The 21,749-nt window shown below is 37.0% G+C and overlaps 2 pseudogenes; both read right to left on the reverse strand.

The window, feature by feature from the left end:
- Window positions 1–21,749, reverse strand: part of LOC123948505 — a 372,440-nt pseudogene that overhangs the window by 348,338 nt on the left and 2,353 nt on the right.
- On the reverse strand, window positions 18,272–19,196 carry LOC123948502 (annotated as a pseudogene).

A 21,749-nucleotide genomic window follows, 5' to 3' on the forward strand; every position in this document is an offset into this window, starting at 1 on the left:
GTTAATTCTAAATAACAAGAATAATTTGTGTGAATACTCTATAATGCCCAACCATTTTTGGCAAATTTTATATAATTATCATGTTGATAATTTTTACACAAATTAATGTTTTCTTTCTTTTCAGATATTTGCAAACTAAAATATATGGAGAAATAGAGGAATGTCTCTGAATTCATCCCTTTGGGATTTTCTTATAATTATAACATACAAATATTTTCTCATGTTCTCTTCTCACTGTGTTATGTTCCTACCTTGTTGGTAGGAAAACTTATCTCTATTTACTGCAGCCCTCTTTTTCTCCAACCAATGTACTATTTCTTCAGTCCTTTATGGACAACTTATCCTTTATGGACAACTGCTACACCTCTTGTATGACACCCAAACTGACTGGTGACCTGCTAGAGGGAAGAAAATCCGTCTTCTATCGTAACTGCATGTGGCAACTCTTTCCATGTACTTCTCTAGAAACATTGAGGTCTCTATACTGACCATCGTGACCTTTGATCTCTATGTTGCCATCTATAAATTTCACTACATACTCATCATGAACAGGACAAGGTGCAATCTCCTAGTTGTAGCTGCTTGGACTGGTGGGGATCTCCACTCCTAAACTCAGTTTCTTATGGCAACCCAGTTGCCCTTTTGTGGTCCTAACGAAATCAATCACTACTTTTATGAAGTTTCCCTTTACTGAAAGTTACCTGTACTGATAACCACTTTGCTGGTGTCTTTGTAGTTACAAATTCAGGATTGGTTACCTTGGTGACATTTGTGGTTGTATTTTTTTCCTATGTCATTATTCACTTTAAGAAACCACTCAGCTGAAGGAAGACACAAAGCCCTCTCTACCTGTGGGGCTCAGATCACTGTGATAGTCTTGTTTGGGGGGTCTTCAATCTTTGCCTACCTTTGACCTCTGACCACTCCTCCTGAAGATAAAGTAGTTGCTCTATTTTACACCACCATTTCTCCTATGTTCAATCCCTTTGTCTATCCTCTGAGAAATTCAGAGATGAAAAATCCTGTGAGAAAAATCTGGTGTCAAACGTCATACCTAAACATCTGTATTTAAATAGGAGGAACAGCTAGATGTGGATGAGGGAGATAGGAAAATATCTCACAGAGTAATTGTTCCTTTGGTATCATTTATGGATGCCAGAAATAGGATTTATGGATTATAAGTACAAGCTAGTCAAAGACACATTCTACCATACAAAAATGATATTGGAAATGTAGTTAATTGTGTGGGATTTTGAGATGATGTGAGCAGAGTTATATGCAAAATTAAAAAAAAAAAAAAACAACATTTGGGCTATAGCATTGAAAGCACTTCTATATGATAAAATTGAAATATTGACTAACTGGAATTTAAAAAAATGCTTGAAATTAAAAAATAAAAAAAGAAAATTTTGAATAATTTTAGTCATATAGAATTTCTATAAGGGTACTACAGTTTCTGTTTTCCTCACTGTTAATATCTTACATTGCCATTTTGCATTTATCAATATTCATAAACCAATATTGATTCATTAATATTAACTAAACCCTAGTCTCTATTTTGATTTCATCTGTTTCCCCTCCCAGCTTTTACTGAGACAGAACTGACCTACAACATTTTGTCAGCTTAAAGTACAAAATGCAATTACTTAAAGTACAAAATGCAACACTGTGTCAGCTTAAAGTACAAAATGCAATTACATGTATACATTGTGAAATGACTACTACAGGGTCACCTGTGTGGCTCAATAGGTTAAACATCTCTCTTCAGCTTAGGTCATGATCCCACAAGTCCCACATTGGGGAGGGGAAATCCCTGCTCAGTGGGGAGACTGCTCTTCCTTTCCCTCTATCCTCCAGCCTCTGCTCATGCTCTGCCTCTTACTTTTATTTTCTCTCAAGTAAATAAATAAAATCTTTAAAAAAATGATTACTATAATAAAGTCAGGTGATCCATCAATCAACCTCACATTACCTTTATTTGTGGGGGGGGGGGGGAGTGAAACATCTAAGATCTATTTCCTTAGCAACTTTCTTTCTTTTTTTTAATAATTTCTCTCACTTTATTTATTTATTTTTTTAAATTTCTTTTCAGCGTAACAGTATTCATTGTTTTTGCACCACACCCAGTGCTCCATGCAGTATGTGCCCTCCCTGTTACCCACCACCTGGTTACCCAACCTCCGACCACCCGCCCCTTCAAAACCTTTAGGTAGATTTTCAGAGTCCATAGTCTCTCATGGTTCATTTCCCCTTCCAATTTCCCTCAACTCCCTTTTCCTCTCCATCTCCCCATGTCCTCCATGTTCTTTGTCATGCTCCACAAATAAGTGAAACCATATGATACTTGACTCTCTCTGCTTGATTTAAATCACTCAGCATAATCTCTTCCAATCCCGTCCATGTTGCTACAAACGTTGGGTATCCATCCTTTCTAATGGAGTCATAATACTCCATCGTGTATATGGACCACATCTTCCTTATCCATTCATCCGTTGAAGGGCATCTTGGTTCTTTCCACAGTTTGGCGACTGTGGCCATTGCTGCTATAAACATTGGGGTACAGATGGCTCTTCTTTTCAATACATCTGTATCTTTGGGGTAAATACCCAGCAGTGCAATTACAGGGTTATAGGAAAGCTCTATTCTTAATTTCTTGAGGAATCAGCACACTGTTCTCCAAAGTGGCTGCATCAACTTGCATTCCCACCAACAGTGTAAGAGGGATGCCCTTTCTCCACATGCTCTCCAACACACGTTGTTTCCTGTCTTGCTAATTTTGGCCATTCTAACTGGTGTAAGGTGATATCTCAATATGGTTTTAATTTGAATCTCCCTGATGGCCAGTGATGATGAGCATTTTTTCATGTGTCTGATAGCCATTTGTATGTCTTCATTGGGGAAGTGTCTGTTCATATCTTCTGCCCATTTTTTGATTTTTTATGCCATTACCACACTGTCTTGATGATCACAGCTTTGTAGTAAAGCTTGAAATCAGGAAACATGATGCCGCCAATTTTGTTTTTGTTTTTCAACATTTCCTTAGCAATTTGGGGTCTCTTCTGATTCCATACAAATTTTAGGATTATTTGCTCCAGCTCTTTCAAAAATACCGGTGGAATTTTGATCGGAATGGCATTAAAAGTATAGATTACTCTGGGCAGTATAGACATTTTAATAATATTTATTCTTCCAATCCAAGAGCATGGAATGCATCTTTCTGTGTCTTCTTCAATTTCTTTCATGAGTGTTCTGTAGTTCCTCAAATACAGATCCTTTATCTCTTTGGTTAGGTTTATTCCCAGGTATCTTATGATTCCTGGTGCTATAGTAAATGGAATTGATTCTCTAATTTCCCTTTCTGTATTTTCATTGTTAGTGTTCGAGAAAGCCACTGATTTCTGTACATTGGCTTTGTATCCTGTCACATTACTGAATTGCTGTATGAGTTCTAGTAGTTTGGGGGTGGAGTCTTTGGGGATTTCCATATAAAGAATCATGTCATCTGCGAAGAGAGAGAGTTTGACTTCTTCATTGCCAATTTGGATACCTTTTATTTCTCTTTGTTGTCTGATTGCTGCTGCTAGGACTTCTTTTTTTTAAATATTTTATTTATTTATTTGACAGACAGAGGTTACAAGTAGGCAAGAGAGGCAGGCAGGGAGAGAGAGGAAGAAGCAGGCTCTCTGAGGAGCAGAGAGCCCGATGTGGGGCTCGATCCCAGGACCCTGGGATCATGACCTGAGCCGAAAGCAGAGGCTTTAGCCCACTGAGCCACCCAGGCACCCCTCTGCTGCTAGGACTTCTAATACCATGTTGAACAAGAGTGGTGAGAGTGGGTATCCTTGTGTTCCTGATCTCAGCGGGAAGGCTGCAAGCTTTTTCCCATTGAGAATGATATTTGCTGTGGGTCTTTCATAGATAGATTTTATGAAGTTCAGGAATGTTCCCTCTATCCCTATACTTTGAAGCGTTTTAATCAGGAACGGATGCTGGATTTTGTCAAATGTTTTTTCTGCATCGATTGAGAGGACCACGCGGTTCTTTTCTCTTCTCTTATTGAATTGTTCTATCACATTGATTGATTTGCAAAAGTTGAACCATCCTTGCAACACAGGGATGAATCCCACCTGGTCATGGTGGATAATCTTTTTTAATGTACTATTGGATCCTGTTTGCAAGGATCTTGTTGAGAATCCTGGCATCCATATTCATCAGTGATATTGGTCTGAAATTCTCCTTTTTGGTAGGTCTTTGCCTGGTTTGGGGATCAGGGTAATGCTGGCTTCATAAAAAGTGTCTGGAAGTTTTCCTTCTGCTTCAGTTTTTTGGAACAGCTTCAGGAGAATTGGTGTTATTTCTTCTTTGAAAGTCTGGTAGAATTCCCCAGGGAATCCGTCAGGTCGTGGGCTCTTGTTTTTTGGAAGGTTTTTGATCACTGCTTCAATCTCGTTACTAGATATTGGTCTATTCAGGTTGTCAATTTCTTCCTGGTTCAATTTTGGGAGTTTATCATTTTCCAGGAATGCATCTATTTCATCTAGGTTGCTTAGCTTATTGGCATATAACTGTTGCTAATAATTTCTGATGATTGTTTCTATTTCCTTGGTGTTAGTTGTGATCTCTCCCTATTCATTCATAATTTTATTAATTTGGGCTTTATCTCTTTTCTTTTAAATCAGTGTGGCCAATAGTTTATCGATCTTATTGATTCTTTCAAAAAAAACAGCTTCTAATTTCATTGATGTATTCTACTGTATCTCTGGTTTCTACCTCATTGATCTCTGCTCTAATCTTGATTATTTCTAATCTTGATTATTTCCTTCCTTAGGAACAGGGATCCAATGGGAGAAATTGAGACTATTAATGGAAAAGTGAGAAGAGTATGAGGAAGGGTGAGTAAGGAATATAATATTAATAAAGATCTACATGTGTCTGGATGAAGTGGGGTGAGGTTCATTGAGGGGATGGAAGCTGGAGAAAGAAACCCCATTTATGATGTTCTTTCTAATACTTAACAGATGACTTTCAGGGCATTGGTGGTGGGTCTGTAAAGAAAGTATACAAAAGTGACCACAAATAAATCATAATGCTTTTGTCTAAATACAATACTGTATGTATATATATATATATATATATATACACACACAGACACACACACACACACACACACATACATATACATATATGTATATATATGTATTGATATGTATGTATTAATAACTGATTGCTATATTCATGGCATAGCAGCAAGTGCTCTGTACACAGGATCCCATTAAATACTGATAATATCCTTTGTGGCTGGTATTATTCCATCCATTGTGAGATGAGAAAGCAGTGTCAGAGACTTAGGTTAATGGTAATAATAATGATAATTATATTTATTAAGTTGAATATTTAGTGGCTCTGAATGAGTTTGGAGGTCAGCAAATGCCTCCAAACTTTGCTGACTTAATCCCCACCACATACCTGTAAGGTAATTCCTGCTATTGTTTTCATACTATTTTATACATTTTGCAATAGAAAGATAGAGTAGTTAAAGATCCTGGCAAGATCAAGATGCTAATTAAGGGCGGAACCGAGATACCTTCAGGGTATAATAGTTAATGATTTTCCTTAAGTTTCTTACCCATGCTCTATATTGTTATAATTAACAACACCAAACTATTAATCTCTTTTTTACATAATCATAATAATTATAATTGCTTTATTACTACTTTGGAGGCAAGTGTATATAACACTATTACATTAGTAGACATGCACACGGACACTTAGAACTTTTGTACAGGTAATCATTTGACTGTGAGTACAGAAAATTTTAGTTCTCCTACTTTCTAATGTGAGTTTAGCATAATATCAAGTCATAACAAAATATATACAGAGTTCAATTTCATAGTTTGTACTAGTAACTAACAAACAAATTAGATATTAATAATCCATTTGTAATGACTACAATTATAAAATAAGTAGAATAAATGTACATTATGGAGATGGCGATTGGGTTATGGACATTGGGGAGTGTATGTGCTGTGGTGAGTGCTGTGAATGTGTCAACCTAATGATTCGCAGGCCTGTACTCCTGTGGTTAATTGTACCATGTGTTAATAAAAATAATTTTAAAAAAAGAATAAATGTAGCAAGATAAAAGGAAAATGGACTCTGAAAGCAAAATATTTGTTAAGAGAATATAAACACCTTAATAAGCAGAAGAAATACTGTTTGTGGACAGATGTCTCAACATTATTAAGAGGTGAATTCTCCCCAAAGGCATTTCCAGATTCACACTTTCTCAAGCATAATTACAGGAATATATTCAAACTTTTCCAAACAGTTTAAAACTCATATAGAAATAAGAGGGCCCTAAATTAGGTCTCACAACATAAAAAGAGAAAGAATTTGAGAACTTACACGATCTGATTTCCAGTGATGTTACAAAATTGTTGTGTTCAAAATGATGTGGTATTTTAATAATGACACCTGAGAAGACCAACAAAGCAAGTAGAGAGCCCAGTAGTAGACCCACACTTACATGGTCCACTAATCTCAGCAAAGTCTGAAGTCAATTGAGTGGTGAAAAATATTTTTTGCAAAAAATGAGGGTAGAAATACTGGGCATCTTACTACACAAAACAAAACAGAAAAGACTTTTATCTGTATATCATACCTGTAAAGGTTTATTTAAAATGGACTTAGAGCTATATGTGGAATGTAAAAGTTAAAAAATGTTGTGTAAAACATAGAAAAAGATCTTCATGACCTTGGATTATAAGAAAAATTTTCTAAACATGTGCAACAAAGGTGTCCTAAAGAGGGGCCCCTTGGTGGTGGAGAATTTGGTTCAGCTTTGAAATTCAGGTTTGGGCTCAGATTGCAACCTCAGGGTCCTGAGATAGAGCACCCTTGCTGGACTCAGCACTAAGGGGGAAGTCTGTTAGAGAATTTCTACCTCTCTCCTTCTGCCCATCTACCATGCTCATTATTTCTCTCCCCTTCTAAAATAAATAAATATATCTAAAAAAAAAGTGTTCATAAAAAACGATGATTTGCGCTTCTTCACCAAAATTACAACTATGCAGCAGAGCTAGTTTACAAAGAGGGATGAACTGAACAGTTGAGGATGTGAATTAACTGGTATCCTTCTCTAAATGTTGTCCACTGTGTGTGTAGAGGAGAAGGTTGGAGATATGACCAGCTGTATCCTGACATGGATCTGTGCAGGCTAGCTCGGGAGCATAGCTTGGTCAACACTGGATAACACTGCTATAGATAAGCTCTAAATCACTGGGTTATCATGTCCTTTAAGATAAAGTGCTTGAATCTCTCATTTCCTCAGGGTTATTAAACATTTAAAGTCCCAAAGGAAGCAGGAAATTAGAAACAAGCATGTTCTTGCTCCAGTTGCTTACTGGTTATTTGAACTAGTTATTCAACCTTCAGAACCTTCTGTGTTTTTATGTACACAGTAAAGCTAATAATATGTGTGTTGAAATATGCATTACCATGAACAAGAGGTAATATAATGAGCTTAATCCAACCAACAATGTCTCAGCAGATTTTTGTTGTCCTTTGATTGAGTGGATTGATCTGAAACAGATTAAATGTTATAGAATTTGATTTCCTGACCCTTCTTGCATATGAAAACGTCACACGCATGTGTTGGCATGTGGAAGAGAGAGACTGACTGGCTTCAGTGCAGGCAGATGAGCTGAGTCTAAACCACCTGTGACTAGTCAGTGAGCAGAGAAAGAACCAGATGGGAGACAAATTATCGGTTTTGATGTACTTGGCTCCTTAGTCTGATTTTTTCACAATATTTGTGCATTTCCTCCCTCCCAAATTAGGGAGAAGAGCTCTTTATATCTTTCTTTCTTTTTTCTTTTTCTTTCCTACTGTTTTCCATCTGCTCATTCATCAATGCTAACATCAAACCAACAAAATATCAAAATCACTGATTTCATTTATCTACCTGCCCTGCACACCAAAGATCTCGATAATTTCCGAAAAAAGGACTGAAACTAGTCATCTTGTCTCCTTGTCCTTCTTCATCTCAGCTTTTCCTGCACTAACCTGATGCTATTACAGGCTACAATTTCCCTCCTATTCTTCAGAAAGCTGGAGCACAGGACAGTCACACTCTATAGGCTTTTGAGGCCTTCAGGGAAAAGGGGCCAATTTTTTCCTATGGGGGCAACTGCAGAGAGTTTATACCCTAGAGCACCAAGCATGTTAATGTGACAATGTCTTTGCAACTCTTGGGCCAAGATCTGTCTAGAAATGTCTTTGGGATTATAATTACATAAAGATTTCAAAGACCTATAAAGTTTCACATTATCATTTAAGTTTTTATTGTGTTCCTCTGAACCGAATTGTCTTCAGGAATAGGCATAAAATAACGGGACGATTCCTGGGACCTATATACTCTTATTAGCTTTTGCAAGAATATAAAAACCCATGTTGCTTATTTTCCCTCTGAGCTATCATTAAGGAGCTATATCGGCTTTCAAAATTCTCAGGCTGCTTCCCTGAGGGATGAAGATCCACTTCTTGCACCACTGAGTCTTGGTGAATATGGGAAGGCACGTCCCTTAGAAACTGTAGAAACGTTAGGACATTTGAAAATATTTCCAGAGAATTCATCTGGATTTATTTGAATTCTAGGTTTGTAACTCTCTGCATTTGACTTCAGGTTTTGGTACTAGAGACAAACTGGCAGAGTGAGTATCTGAGAATGAAATGCTTCCTGATGCAGTCCCAAATCTAACCAGACAGCCACTCCGATCTTATGGTCAGTGAATTACCCTTGTCACCTTGGTTTGGGAAGGGTCCCACCACACATGTGCTAGGCTAATTATGTGGGTTTTTAAAATATTTATTTCCTATAATTTCACTCTAAAGCATATAATTTATCTTGCAGCATATGAGAATTTGATTACTCTAAGTAAGTTTTAGCATGCCTTAGTTTCAATGGCACATTTGCTACAAGCAAAATCCTGTCTTTTGCGGAGCAAAACAGTAGAGTTAGATAAACAATCCTCAAGTAGGAAGTGAATTTCATTGTTTCCCCAATTTTCAATATAAGCAGTCCTCTCTATTCCTATTTTAAAAAGACCATTTTGGGTGCCTGTGTGGCTCACTTGGTTAAGTGACTGGCTTAGGGTCAGGTCATGGTACCTGGGTCCTAGGATCGAGTCCCATATGGCTCTCTGCTCTGCTGAGAGCCTGCTTCTCCCTCTCCCTCTACTGCTTCCCTCCTTGTTCTCCCTCTCTCTCACTCTCTTTCTCTCTTTGTGTCAAATAAATACATAAAATCTTTTTGTAAAAGACCAGCAAATGCTTTAATATGTACAATAAAAAAATTCTAATATTTCAAATCATTGTATTCCTAAAACAGAGAATTTCTTCTGAGTCAAACATGATAAGTTTGTAGCACTCTACATTCTGTTATAATAAAGGAAAACTTGAATATGTGGGAGAAACCTTGTTTAAATATGACAGGTTCTTTTCCTTCATAAATAGTATAATCCAAAATGTACACATAATGCAGAATCCTAAATACATGTTTCAGAATGAAAGAAGCCAACGTGAAGGTGCCCCCTTTTGTATGATTTCAACTAGATTTCTTCCTCCACTTACAAGGGAGTTATGTCCCAGTAAACCCAATATAAGCAGAAAATATCATTTTTAAGACTCTTAGTTTTTATTCTTATAGATGTTATTATTTATTTGAAAGTGAGTGAGAGAGTATGTGTGAGAGAGAGAGAGAGACATCACAAGCAGGGTGGAGGGCAGAGGGAGGGGAGAAGCAGACTTCCCCCTGAGTGGGGAACCAGATGTGGAACTTGATCCCAGGACCCTGGGATCATGACCTGAGCCAAAAGCAGCTGCTTAACTGACTGAGCCACCCTCGTTCACGTTAAAGATGCAGGAAATCTTCCTGACCTACCAAAACTCATAGCTTAGCCTGCCTACCATAAGTGTGCTCAGAACACTTACATTTTTAGCCTCAGTTGGGCAATGTCATCGATTATGAAGCCTATTTTGTATGAAAGCATTATCTCAAGCAATTTATTAAATAGTCTAGGGCTCATGGAAATCAGAATGGCTACATGGGTACACATGTTTGTAAGTGTATTGATTGTTGACCCTCGTGATTGCTTGGCTGACTGGGAGTTGGGCCTCGCTGCCCCTGCCCAGCATCACAAGAGAGGATTGTACTGCTTATCACTAATGTGGGGGAAGACCCGAATTCAAAATTGAAAGTACAGTTTCTATGGCATGTATATCACTTTTACACCACCGTATTGTCAGAAAATACAAGTTAAAGGATTTTGAGTGCGGGGCCATCTATACATGACATTCTGGAAAAGACAAAACTTTGGAAACAGCAAAAAGATCAGTCCCTGGATGGCAAGGATTAGGAAGGATGAATAGGTCGGGCACAGAGGATTTTTAGGGTAGGGAAACTCTTCTCCACGTCCCTGAATTTTGTAGAGTGAAGTCATACATATCAAAATCCTCAGAATGTATAACACTAAGGATGAATCCTGATGTAAACTGAATTTGGGGTGATTGTGGTGTTTTGCTGCGGCTTCCTTTGATTCAACACATGTAGCATTCTGGAGAGAGAGGTTGTCCCAGTGAAGGGAGACAGGGTGTGTGGGATCTCTGTAGTTTCCAGTCTATTGTGTATTAAATTAAACCGTTTTAGAAAATAAAGTTTATTAATCACAAAAAGCCACTGTAGCACAATACCTAAAGGAAGTTATCTTGTAAGAAAATGAAGTGTCTTCTGAAAAAGTTTGTCTAGTGAAAACAGATAATGTTTTAAAACCTTGCAACTTTAGTGTAAGACCTTTTGCTCATGTTTTATAGCATGTAAAATAAGATCTTCTAAGAACATAGCAATTGTGACAGAGAAGGGACTGGATAGTGGAAGTTTATGAGAAGGAAGATAGTTAAAATGATGTTTTATTTATTTATTTAAGATTTTATTTATTTGAGAGTGCACACTGGAGAGTGGGGGAGGATCAGAGAGAGAGGGAGAGTAGCCAACTCCCTTTTGATCAGGAGTGGGACCCTGGGCTTGATCCCAAGTCCCAGAGATCATGACCTGAGCTGAAGACAGAGGCTTAACTGACTGAACCACTCAGGTGTCCCTGAAATTGTTTTGGGTTATAAACATGCAATGCAGGAACTAGAGGCATTCTGGAGGCACTGTGCAAGGAAGCAGGAATAGCAGGAAAAGGTAATGTGGGAGAAAAATTAAACAGTTGTTTTTTTCTTTCTTTTTTTTTTTGGTGTTTACAGATTATATTTTATTCCTTCTACATCATAACACAGGACATATAGGTTTATATGCTTAGATAATCATATATAAACTTTTTTTTATATTTTCAGTGTTCCAAGAGTCATTGTTTATGCACCACACCCAGTGCTCCATGCAATATGTACCCTCCTTAATACCTACCACCAGACTAACTCATTCCCCAAGCCCTGCCTTCCAAAACCCTCAGTTTGTTTCTCAGAGTCCACAGTCTCTCAAGATTCATTTCCCCCTCCAATTTACCCCAATTCACTTTTCCTTTCCTTCTCATAATGTTCTCCATGTTATTTCTTATGCTCCTTAAGTAAGTGAAACCATGAGATAATTAACTTCTCTGCTTGACTTATTTCACTTAGCATAATCTCCTCCACCCATCCTGTTGATACAAAAGTTGGGTATCCATCATTTAAGATGGGGGCATAGTATTCCATTGTATATATGGCCATATCTTCTTTATCCATTTATCTGTTGAAGGTCATCTTGGTTCTTTCCACAGTGTGTGACTGTGGCCATTGCTGCTAGGAATTGGGATACAGTACTTTTATAACAAAGAAAAATTGGACAAACTGCCTTCTCAGCAGCTACTAATAAGGAAGTGAATTTGTTTTTTTTTTTTCTTAAGATTGTATTTTTATTTATTTGACAGAGAGAGAAACAGAGAGGGAACAGAAGCAGGATGAGTAGGAGAGGGAGAGGCAGGCTTCCCGCAAGTAGGGAGGCTGATGTGGGACTCGATCCCAGGACCCTGGGATCATGACCCGACCTGAGCCAGACACTTAATGACTGAGCCACCCAGGCACCCCATAATAGAGAAGCAGATCTATTGCAAGATTTATGTTTTGCAAATACATCGTAAGACATTTCTCAGTCTAAAGTTTGAAAGGGCATGTGCCTAAAATGACCAACTTTGTTAACCAGAGTAAGATCATCTTCATGTGTAGAATGGGTAGATCAATAAATGGGTAGAACAATATCATGGAATCAGCAATCAGATTAAAAGTCACAAATGGCAGGGTGCCTGGGTAGCTCAATGTGTTAAAGCCTCTGCCTTTGGCTCAGGTCATAATCCCAGGGTCCCAACCCTGCATCAGGTTCTCTGCTCAGCAGGGAGCCTGCTTCCTTTTATCTCTCTGCCTGCCTCTCTGCCTACTTGTGATCTCTCTCTGCCAAATAAATAAATAAAATCTTTAAAAAAAAAAAGAGTCACAAATGACCAGTACACCTGTTGGCCTTTTCATACTTCCTTAAAATGACCACCTTTGGAAAGTAATCACTATCTTTATCTATAAAACGAATGAAGTTTACCTAGTGTTTGAATTTGTAGAAAATCAGTAATGCAGATTTTACTCTTCAGTGTCTGTTTTTCTCAGTATGATCATGAGACTCTTTCTTTATGATTTATCTATTTCCTGATTATTTTCAATGATCAGGGTTATCTCACTGCATGGATATGAGACAACTGACCCATTCCTTCATTGCTAAACATTCAGGCATTTCATATGCAAGGATATTATGAGTACAGTTGCTTGCAATATTTTCAAACATGTCTTTTGTTGACTGTACATCATCTATTGATACACGCTTTATACAAAACATACAGGTAACTCCTAGGGTATGAAAAAATTGTAACTGAAAGCATGAAAAAGATAGAATTGTCAAAATGCAGTTGTATTTGTTTTTTATTTTATTTTTATTTTTTAAAGATTTATTTTATTTACTTATTTGAAGGAGAGAGGGAGAGACCACAAGAAGGGAAGTGGCAGGTAGAGGAAAAGGCAGAAGCAGGCTTCCCACAGAGCAGGGAGACCTATGGCAGGCTGGATCCCAGGACACTGAGAACCTGAGCTGAGCTGAAGGCAGACACTTAACTAACTGAGACACCCAGGCACTCAAAATGCAGTAGTGTTGAAAGCGGCCAGATACATAAAAAACAGTACACTCATCAGCTGTTGAGTATGAGTTATTTAAAATAATTCATCCTGTTTTATGCCACAAGTACATTCTCAACAAGTGTCAAAATATCTGAGTCATTCAGAGCAATATATCTAATGACAATGCAGATAAGGTATGAAACAATAATAAAAGGGTAAATTTCAATTGCAAATGTATGTTAATTTAGAAACATTTTTAATAAAAAGGGAAAGGAAATTGAAATAGAATTTAGAGAATAATTAAAAATAAAGTTAAAAAATAAAGTTAATGCAAACACTATTTATCAAAAAATATGCCAATGCTTAGAGGTAAATCCCTAGTTTGTCTTCAAGCACAAAATACAGCATTACATCATTAGAACATTTGATACCATCTAATTCTTACTCCATTTGAGATTACCCAGAGCAGTAGGTGATGAATATCAATGTTGGATCATTAAATTCTCCACCTGAAACTAATATTACACTGTATGTTAACTAACTGGAATTTTAATAGAAACTTGGAAAAAAAAAAAAACCTTAACTTTAAAAATGCTGAAAATATTCCCCATAAATAAATAAATAAATACTAAATAAATTTAAAAAAAAATGACTGAAACGTCAGTTGTTGTTGAGGTTGCAGAGAAATGTGATCATACATTGCTGGTGGAAATGTAACATAGCACCATTATTTTTGAAAACCCTTTGTCAGTTTCCTAAAATGCTGGCATACACTTACCTTATAACACAGCAATTCCACTCCTAGGTATCAACCCAAGAGAAATGATAATTTATGTCCACCCTATGTCTTCTTTTTTTTTTTTTTCATTTTATTTATTTTTTCAGCATAACAGTATTTATTCTTTTTGCACAACACCCAGTGCTCCATGCAAAACGTGCCCTCCCCATTACCCACCACCTGTTCCCCCAACCTTCCACCCCTGACCCTTCAAAACCCTCAGGTTGCCCCAACCTCCCACCCCTGACCCTTCAAAACCCTCAGGTTGTTTTTCAGAGTCCATAGTCTCTTATGGTTCGCCTCCCCTCCCCAATGTCCATAGCCCGCTCCCCCTCTCCCAATCCCACCTCCCCCCAGCAACCCCCTACCCTATGACCCAGCAATTGCACTACTGGGTATTTACCCTAAAGTTACAAACATAGTGATCCGAAGGGGCACGTGTACTCGAATGTTTATAGCAGCAATGTCTACAATAGCCAGACTATGGAAAGAACCTAGATGTCCATCAACAGATGAATGGATAAAGAAGATGTGGTATATATACACAATGGAATACTATGCAGCCATCAAAAGAAATGAAATCTTGCCATTTGCGACGACGTGGATGGAACTAGAGCGTATCATGCTTAGTGAAATAAGTCAATCAGAGAAAGACAACTATCATATGATCTCCCTGATATGAGGACATGGAGAAGCAACATGGGGGGGTAGGGGGATAGGAGAAGAATAAATGAAACAAGATGGGATTGGGAGGGAGACAAACCATAAATGACTCTTAATCTCACCCTATGTCTTCTACATGAGTGTTCACAGAGCATAATTCATTGTGGTCCTTACGTGGACGTGATACAAATGTTCATCAGCTAGTGAATAAGTATACCAAAATGTCGTAGACCCATACAGTGGGATACTATTCTTTCTAAGGGGGAACAAACTATTAATAACACAATGTGATAAACCTCTAAAACAGTACAGTAAAGGAAGAAGATAGTATCATCTTTTAAAAGTGTTGTTTTTAAAAAGTCTATTTCCCTCTTGGTTATGTCACGTGGTATCATAAATGGATCAAGGGAAAAATTGAGGTGTCCTTGAGATTCACTAGATCTCTGACCAAAGCTCTGTGGATTCATTATGTCCCAACAGTAGCTGTCAATATGCATAAAACTTAGATCCTTTGTTCCATTCTGTACCCATAAATGAAAATTCTCATGGTAAATGTATTGGATTCTGCTCACATCAGCTGTTTACCTTCCTTTTTATTTTACTTATATTTATTTATTTATTTATTTATTTTAAAGATTTTATTTATTTATTTGACAGACAGAGATCACAAGCAGACAGAGAGGCAGGCAGAGAGAGAGAGAGGGAAGCAGGCTCCCCGCTGAGCAGAGAGCCTGATGCAGGACTCGATCCCAGGACCCCGAGATCATGACCTGAGCTGAAGGCAGTGGCTTAACCCACTGAGCTACCCAGGCGCCTTATTTTACTTATATTTAAAAAGATTTTACATTTTTATCTGTCAGCAAGAGAGAGAACACAAGTAGGGGAAGCGGGAGAGGAAGAAGCAGGCTTCCAGTCAAGCAGGAGGCCCAATACAAGGCTTGATCCTAGGACCTGGCATACCCTTAATGACTGAGCCACCCAGGTCCCCTTACCCAACATTTTTAATCTTATCCCCTCTACTTCTTCTTCCCTTAGTAGCTGTCCGGTCTCTCTTTTCCATCTTTGCTACCTTATCATGTGGGAACACGTGTCTGTTATGTCACTGCTTCCCACCCAGAAAATTGGCATTCATATTTTTCTCTGAACGGTAATGGGTTTACTTGTGCAATGTGAATCCTTAGACTTGAAGAACAAAGGAAACAGTATTCTAACAGACAATTCTGATTCCATTGCTAACACCCCAGTAACTTTGGGTAATGACCCAATGTCCTTGGAATCACCTAACTTTAAGTAAACATTTGTTGTATTTAGAATTCATCATAAGTTGACCAGAGCACACTCTTTTGATCTTAGAATTCACAGTGATAGATGGGCTTCCATATCTTTATGTCAGGTCAAACATGCATGCCATCGATTCTGAACCTGTCATGTTTTAATTGTGAGGTTTATACCAATTGGCTTCAAGTCCACGGGCCTTCTTGAATTACTTAATCTGTACATTTTGGATAAGCAAATGACTCAAAAGAGGTTTTATTTTGTTGTTGTTTTTGTTTTTTTTAAGCAATACTAGGGTGGCCAAAATATGGTACATCATCATCAACAGATGCGGGTGAGGATGTGGAACAAGAACTCTCATTCATTGCTGAAGGGAAAGCAAAATGGTGCCGCCAATTGGGAAGACACTTTGTCAGTTTTTTATAGAACTTAAACAGTTTAGCAATCCCACTCCTTGTCATTTACCCAAAGGAGTTAAAAACTTATGTCTACAAAAAATCCTGCACACACATGTTTAAGTGCATCGTTATTCATAATTGTCCATACAACTGGAAGCAGTCAAGACAACCTTCAGTAGGTGAGGATAGACAAACTGCAACATCAGACAGTGGAGTATTATTCACTGCCGAGAGAAATGAGTTCCAGGCCATGAAAAGGGATGAAGACCTTCCAATGTGTTCCCCATGGTACTTGGCATGCAGCTCTATCACAGATATGAGACTCTTCTTATCTTCCCTGTTACTAACTTTCTAGTTTCATGTCTTACTAAGTAGACTTTTAGGAGCTCAGTGTCCAGCTTATAACCCGACACACAGAAGAAGCTAAATTATTGAATGAAGAGATGAGCCAATAGCCAGAAGCATGTTAAAAGATTGTGTTTTCTGCAAACTCTTGTTCACCCTTCGTCTTTGTTATACAACCTCTCCTAAGAATAATCTTACCCTAACACATGCCTATTCACTCTCATGATTCCCTTTCCTCCTTTGGGTCCATTTTTGATATTTTCATCTAGGAAATCTTCCTGACCTCCCAGTCTTTGTTGTGTGTCCCTCAAATATGCTTTCATTGCCCCCCTGTGCTACCACTACCTTCCCATTTATAACATGGTCTTACCATATTCTGCTCCCCTCTGGGTATCTCTCAGTTGATCTGAAGCTTTTTGATTGCAAGACCTTTGTTCAGCTCTATTCACCACTGAAGGCTCAGCAACCTTCAATGTGTCTGATATATTTTTTGTCTAGAAATATTTATTGATAGAGGAATGAGGAATATTATACACACACACATACACAAACAGACACACACACACATATATAAAATGTAATATATTTATACTAAAGTTGTTTTGTGTATACCTGGAGCCACATATTTTTATAACTTTTCATAATGAAATGTTACCTAGAAATAATCTAATTGAGAGAAAAATGTCATGAACAGCTCACATTCATATGATGATGAAATCTTGGTAAAAGCAGGTAAATATCAATGTAAGATATTGGCTCCATTGAGAATCTCATTTTCAATCTTTGTAAATACATAATTTAATCAGGAGTTCAAAAAATTCGTGGTTTCCTAAAAGAGATGTCGCTAGAAATCTCAGTCTGAATCAGATAAAAGCAGGAAATAAAGGCCATTGTCTCCACTATTATTTCTTTGGTTTAAATTTTCTTGACGTTAGTCACCTTCCTTCATGCCATTGTTCACTCATTCAGTATTTATTGTGCCTGAGACATTGTGCTGACTTGTAGAAACTATTTTTAACAAATAGTCAAGTACTCTACGGAGTGTGACTTTATTTAATAGAAATTCCTCTCAGATAATAAGATGCTCATTAATTTGAGTCATGATTCTTTGTAATGGGTTACCAGCCTAAGAAGGGTAACATGAACAATACAATATGACTCTGAAGTCTACAAGGGAATTTGGATAGTTGGGGTAATCTTCATTATCCCTCAGTGGTTAAAGGGCTCTTCACTTTTACAATAATATGGTCATTTTATACTCTAATTTTATAGGAAGCATGTTGTATCATCAATACTGGTATATAAAAATGAGCAGAATTCCTAATAAAATATATTAGATTTTATAGATAGTGAATATATGGATAGTAAATATTCATAGTGCATATGAAAATATATATGCCTATACTACACATTGTATATATACATATATATGTATGTATATATGTAAAAAGCTATGGTAATTTTTTTCTTTCTTGCATGCATTTTTGCTCCCCTCATTTCAGAAGTTAGCATTCATAGTAGTTTATTTTTTCTTTATTTGGTAGGCATTCCTTTCTCAGAACTTCCAAAACGTCCTTTTGACCTTTGTTTTCATTGAATCAGTGCTGAGCTCCAGGCATATTTATTTCTCACTTGAAATAACTCTTCTACTACACAATTTCCTAATGGCATCTTTCATCTGATCATTTCTTAAGGTATAGATTAAGGGGTTTAACATTGGTGTTATCATAGTGTAGAAGACTGAGACTGTTTTATCAATAGATAAAGTAACTACTGGTCTCATGTACACAAAAATGCAAGGCACAAAGAATAGGATAAATACTGTGATGTGGGAGACACAGGTGGAGAGGGCTTTACGCTTTGCCTCCAAGCTGTGGTTCCTTAGGGAATGCAGAATGACCACATAGGAGACCATCAAGAGGAGGAAGAGGAAGACACAAATGAAACCACTGTTGGCAGCAATGAAGAGGCCTAGAGTGTGTGTATCAGTGCAGGCAAGATTGAGCAAAGGGTTCAGATCACACATAAAGTGATCTATGACATTAGGGCCACAGAAAGGTAAAGGGAAGATAAAGAGGGTCTGTATGGCTGCATGAAGAAAGCCTCCCACCCACACCACTCCCATTAACAGGCCACACACCTGCCGATTCATGATGGTGGTTCAGTGCAATGGCTTGCAGATGGTCACATAGCGGTCATAGGCCATCACAGTAAGTAGGATGACATCAGCCCTCCAAAGAAATGTTCCCCAAAGATTTGGATTATACATGCATTGAATGTGGTGGTCTTCTTTTCACGGAGTGAATCTATGATCAGTTTAGGGGTATTAACAGAAGAATAGCAGGCATCAATGAAAGAGAGGCCAGGAAATAGTACATGGGAGACCCCAATAATGGGCTGGTAGTGATAGTGACCACAGTGAGTATATTTCCTACCTCAGAGATGATATAAATCATCAAAAAGATGACAAATATGATTTTCTGCATCTTTGGATTCTCTGTGAGTCCCAGTAGAACAAACTCTGTCACGTTGTTTCTGTTCTCCATTATATCATATTATGAATAATTGCATTACCTGAAAAAATTCCTTTGGATTAATGTAACCTTGAATGTATTAAGCTTTTTCATCTAGTAAGCAATACATACCTAGATTCTATTGAACTGTGAATTCTCATATGGTATTCTGAGATAGAAAATAAATTATGAGTTCTTTAAGATCACATATAAGTTGTTTACTAGTTGAAATTTCTGTTGAGTATGGCCTTGGGGAACTTTTTAAACACACAGGCTGGAGATCATTTGTGCACACTTCGTCATCTGAGGTGATTAGTTATGTAGCAGGAAGCAGCCAATTGAATACATATTGACAGCTAAGTTAGAAAAGAGAGGTAGTTTATGATATAAAAGCTGTGAATGCAAGGTTAGGAATTTTCCCATTATCTTTAGGAAATGGGAAACCATGAGAAGACAGTGAGAATATACATGGGAAAGTGAAAGGGAATTTGGAGATAGGAGATAATAATATGAGAGATAATAAGGGATATAATTTTAATAAAGATTTTCATGTTTGTTGGATGAAGTGGGGTGAGGTTCAGTAAGGGGTTGGAAGCCAGAGACAGAAATCCCAGTTAAGAGATTATTTATAATACTTGACATAGGATTAACAATGTATTGGTTGTGGGTATGTAAAATATACAAAAGCAACTATAAAAATAATTAATAATGCTATTGTTTATATAAAATAATATATTTGGTGGGGCACCTGGGTGGCTCAGTGGGTTAAAGCCTCTGCCCTCAACAGGGCAGATCTGAGGGTCCTGGCATCGAGCCCCGCATTGGGTTCTCTGCTCACAGGGAGCCTGCTTCCTCCTCTCTCTCTCTGCCTGCCTCTCTGCCTACTTGAAATCTCTGCCTGTCAAATAAATAAATAAAATCTTTAAAAAATAATAATAATATATTTGGTAATTATATATATATATATATAGAGAGAGAGAGAGAGTCTTAAATAATTGATTAATATGTTCATGGCATAATAGCAAGTGTTGTATATATAGGATCCCATTGAATACTGATAACATCCCATTTGTTTGGTATTATTCCATCCATTTTGAGATGAGGAATCAGTGTCAGAGAATTAGTTTGATGGTAATAATAACAATAACAATATTTACTAAAATTGAATATTTAGGGGCCTTCAGATTTTTTGCAGATTTTTGCTGATTTAATCCCGACCACAAACCTGTAAGATAACTCCAGCTCTTTTTTTGACAATTATTTTATATGTTAAGTAATAGAAACATAGAGGAGGTAAAGATCCTGCCACGATCAAGATGCTAATAAAGAGCAGGAACTAAAATTACTTCAGATTATACTTCTTCATGGTTTTCCTTCAAATTATTACCCATGTGCTATATTGTTATAATTAACAACATTGAACTAATAATATTTTTCTTGTATGACCACAATAACTGTAATCACTTTATTACTACTTTTGAGGCCAGTGTCTATAACCCAATTTCATTAGGACACACACACACACACACACATACACACACGTTTCAACTCCCAGTTATCAAATTAAAAAAAAAATCAAAACTAAGAAAATCAAATAAAAATAAAAATATTTTACTGTGTTCATTGAAAGCTCTTTTTATCTTGACTTCTGTCGTCTTCTCTAGGAGACTTGTGGTGATGTATTGTTGTGGTTTACATGTGTTTTCTCTGATGACTAATGATGTTGAGATTTTCTTTCATCTTATTATTATCCATTTGTATACCTTCTTTTGTACATTTTTGTTCAAGTAGTTTGCATAATATTTAAACCTAAGGGGTTCTGGTTTCCTTATTACTAAGTTCTAAATGTTCTTTACAAATAATACAGGTATTTGTCAAATATATGCTATGTATGTCTACAAAATTTTTACCTGATCCATGGATTGTCTCTTCATTTTTCAAAGTGGTGTTACCTGATAAGCACTGACTTTTAAAACTTCGATGAATTCCAATTTAAAAATTTTTTCTTTTGGCCATGATTATTTTGCATCTTATGGTTATTGGTCTACTCATGAGGTTACAAAAAAAAAAATTCTCTGACAGTTTCCATAGATTTAGCTTTAACATGTAGTCCTCACACTCATTTTAAGTTCATTTGTGTATATGGTATGAGGTGAGGTTGTGGTTTAGATTTTTATTCCTCATATGGATATCCAATAGATCCAGTATAATTTGTGGAAAAGTCTATATTTTACCCATTGAATTACTTGACATCTGTGTAAAAATTCATATATTTAGGCCTATTTCTGGGCTTTATATTGGTTTCAAGTTCTCCGTGTCTACCTTCGTGCCAACACCACACAACATTGATTACGCAGCTTAATAGAAATTCTTGAATTTCAATAGAGTGAGCATCCAAACTATATTGTGTGTGTGTGTGTTGTGTGTGTGTGACTCTTCGAGATTCCTTGGAATTTGTGTATTTCTATATAAATTTCAGAATGGAATTGTTAATTTCTTTAAAAATACTGTTGAGATGTTACTGGAATTATATTGAAAACATAGAATGACATGGTAAAAGCAGAATACTTTTTTTAATTTCATCAT

This window comes from Meles meles, chromosome 8, assembly GCF_922984935.1.
Source record: "Meles meles chromosome 8, mMelMel3.1 paternal haplotype, whole genome shotgun sequence".
NCBI classification, from domain to species: Eukaryota; Metazoa; Chordata; class Mammalia; order Carnivora; family Mustelidae; genus Meles; species Meles meles.